The sequence below is a fragment of the Marmota marmota genome, unplaced genomic scaffold, assembly GCF_001458135.2.
Source record: "Marmota marmota marmota unplaced genomic scaffold, marMar, whole genome shotgun sequence".
Taxonomy (NCBI): Eukaryota; Metazoa; Chordata; class Mammalia; order Rodentia; family Sciuridae; genus Marmota; species Marmota marmota.
In genome coordinates, this window is record NW_026008489.1 from 1 (window position 1) to 3,625 (window position 3,625).

Sequence of the window (3,625 nt, forward strand, 5' to 3'; positions counted from 1 at the left end):
AAAAAAAAAAAAAAAAAAAAAAAGAAGGAAAAGGTCAAAGTTAATTGTAGCAGTACCCTGTTAGCCAGGCACAGTGGCACATGCCTGTGATCCAGCAGCATGGAAGGCTGAGACAAGAGGATCACAAGTTCAAAGCCAGCTTCAGCCTCAGCGAGCCACTAAGCAACTCTTGTCTCTAAAAAAGTATGAAATAGGGCTGGGGATGTGGATAAGTGGTTGAGTGCCTCTGAGTTCAATGGCTGTTACTTGCCCCCTACTTCCTTACTTCCCTTTTTTAAAAGGTCCCTGTTGTTCTGCCTACCCCTGCCACTTCAGGGTTAAGCACTGACAGCCTACCATATAGGAAGAGCTCAGGGAGTTACTCACATAAGAATTTTTAATAAAAGTTCATATTTTGCCTTTATTTACAGAAGATAGGTGGCTACCCTGACATCATGTAGACTCCTAAGGAGGATTTCGGTTTAAACATGATGGATCTAACATGTTCACTAACATTCTCTCTGGAAATGCCATTTAAATAACGATCTAAACTCATATAGCAACAAAGGGAATGAGAAAATTCTATAAATATTTAGAAAACAGAAATAGGCAACTGATTTATCAGATAGTGTTGATACTGAAGCATGATAAAATTAGAGAGTGATCTCAATAAAGTCAGTCTGTAAACAGGGCTCAAGGAAGTCTTGAGACTAGAGATATATGGAACTTTCAGAACATTGAGGTACTGGTTAAAAAGTGTACAAAAAGCAGTACGATCCCTAGCTCAATCCCCAGTCTGATAAAAGTAAAATGTTTAATCTTTGGAGAAAATGAATTAGGGAGGCTCTATAATTTTTTTCCATTATTGTCTAAGGAGCCTCTTAAGATTTTCCCACTTAATGACAACTTCCTCCATCTTTCCCCCATTCCTTTCAAAATCTTAATACCGCAAACATTCTGTGTATTTGTTTATGTACTATGTTTATCTGTATTTTACATGAAAACAGCATTTTTTTTTTAATGTTTTTAACCACCTACAAAGCAATTTTCACCCCTTGGGAGGACTCACCCCTGCTAAGAACACGTGAGCATAGGGGAAGGCTGGCCTGAGAAAGCCAGATGGAGATTAAGCTGATGTCTGCATTCTGAATTAAGTCTCTTTCCTTGAAGAAACTGAATGGCCTCAAACAGATAATGACATATAGGCTTCTGAATGACAAAGTTAGTTTATCATCCAATGTAAGACCTACTAATAGACAAAATCCAGATCATACCCAGTTTTTAAATGTCTATCTGAATGGAGAGCCAGAATCACCTACTACATCAGGGAAGCCAAGCCTTCAATATAAAAAATATGACAAAATTTTTTTAGAATACAAGGAACCTACACCTGTAATACTTAAAGATAATCTGGTTTATTCCTACAATTCCTTAGAGTGTTTACATTTTAAGGAAGAGATTAAAGATTCAAAAAGAATGAAGTATGAATAATAGGCTATGAAGACTGCACTTTGGCCAGCTGTTTTACAATTACAGCTATAAAAAGAAGCACTTTCAAATATGAAATGGCAGCAAGCACACGTCACATAATGATTATCTCCAGCAAAGTGCTTACTTGCCCTGCAACAAAGAAGCCATCTAAAGAAAAATGTCTTCCAAGCAGATAGCCAGGCACCATCATCTCATATTTGAGGGGGAGGGGTGTGTGTGTGAGACAGAGAGAATATAGTTTACACATGTATTCTCATGCATGGATGAGAGAGAGAAATTTGATCTACTACCTCTGAGTCTCTTAACCTTTGATAGAGCAAATCAGTGAAAATTAAATGAAAAGTAGCAAAGTACAAATATCAATAGGTATAAATAATTATTATATGGCCATAGTTTAAGACAGGATCTCCTTTCCCTCTGTCATACTGACTTTCTCACATAGGATGTAGGTTTAATAAAAATCAAAGTATTTAATACAACTAGATGAGTACAAAATATGATCTGAAATCACTGAAAAGAAACCCATCAACATGAGGTCACCCAAATAAGCTAAATAAACTCTGGTGGATGTTACTGACAAAGGGGAATATTAAAATTTATTTTAAGCTTATGAAAATAAATTTTAAAAATCAGTACCAGTAAATATGGTCCTTTGGCAGCCCAGTCTCTCGAATTTCCTGAACCATACTTCTTTCCTGCTAAAATAATCAGTGGGATACCTTCTTTCTGGTACAGCTCTGCAGCTTCAAATACATCTAGCTGTAGATTAAATAGACACAAACTCTTTAATACAAATTTTGATTTTGTGAGCAACTGCCTCAATACTTTGTATATATCCTTACCGTTTGTCCCGATGGAAAATGAACTGTTTTGGGAGCTGGTTTTCCAATAAACTTATTAAAAAGCTTGATATTTGCAAAAGTGCCTCTTGTCATCACAGCATCATTACCTCTTCGGGCTCCATAAGAATTGAATTCACGAGGGGTAAGGCTACGAAAAGATTATAAAAGTCAGTTTTTACTCCAATGGAAAATAACCACACATTACTGAAATGTAAAACTTAATTCAAAAAAAATTTTTTTAATTGTGGAAAAACTCAAGCAACTACAAAAATAGAGAAAACAGAACAGTGAAATATCTATGAGCCTAACACCAACCTATAATAAACAATTCATAGATTCCTTTTTCCTCTATAATCACACCTTGTAAATTCATTTTCAGCAAAACTCTATTATATTCTAACTGTATGTTCCAATGTTTCTCTAAAAAACATATGGCTTCTTTTAAAAAATGCCATCCTTGGGGCTGGGGTTGAGAAAAAAAGGAAGAGAGAAAGAAAGAGAGAGAGAAAAAAAGAAAAAGAGAAAGAAGTTGCATCCATCTACACTTAAAAAAATGTCATCCTTAAGCCTCATTAAAAAAAAAAACTCAAAATAATTTTTAAAAATATCAGTCAATAGTCAAATGTCCTTGATTTTTCCCCAACTTTTTTTTAAAAAACAGCACTGGGAATCAACCCAGGCTCTTATGTACGTGAGGCAAGTGCTTTACCACTGAGCCACAACCCAGCCCTCCATACTATTTTAAGTTGGTTTGTTCAAATCAGCATGTAAGTACAGTTTACAAATGTATTCAGTTGATTTCAAGTCTGTTATAATTTATATGTTCCCTCCCTGCCAACTCCTTCCTTGTATTTTATCTAAAGAAACTAGATCATTTGCTATATAGTTTTCTGTGTCTAGACTATGTTGACTGTAACCCAATGGTATCATATAACATGTTTTTCTGTCCTCTTATTTCTTGTAAACCAGACGTCAGATCCAGTGACTCAATAAGATTTAGGTTTTTTAATTTTTGGAAACAATGCTTCATAGGTTATATGTACTTTGGTTGGGAGGCACACTATATCCAATTGTCTTTTCCTGGAATGTTATCAGTGACTGATCATCATTGTATAGATTGACTAGAAAACGCAATGATACTAAATTCAATCATTCCTTCTTCATTTTTTAGCTGAAAACATTTATAAAGTCAAACTCCCTGTTAGCAGAGAACACTTGTGCATGCCTGTAATCCCAGCAACTAGGGAGGTTGAGGCAGGAGAATCACAAGTTTGAAACAGCCTCAGCAACTTAGCAAGACCCTGTCTCCAAAA

General features: G+C 35.5%; 1 long non-coding RNA gene across 1 annotated transcript; it reads right to left on the reverse strand.

Moving 5' to 3' along the window:
• Positions 1-2,148: 2,148 nt before the first annotated feature.
• Positions 2,149-3,619, reverse strand: LOC125614856. The gene is made up of 2 exons (XR_007345424.1): positions 2,313-3,619; positions 2,149-2,229 (listed from the first exon to the last, which is right to left on the reverse strand). It is a non-coding gene; the product is annotated as an uncharacterized LOC125614856 (long non-coding RNA).
• Between the last annotated feature and the right edge of the window lie 6 nt (positions 3,620-3,625).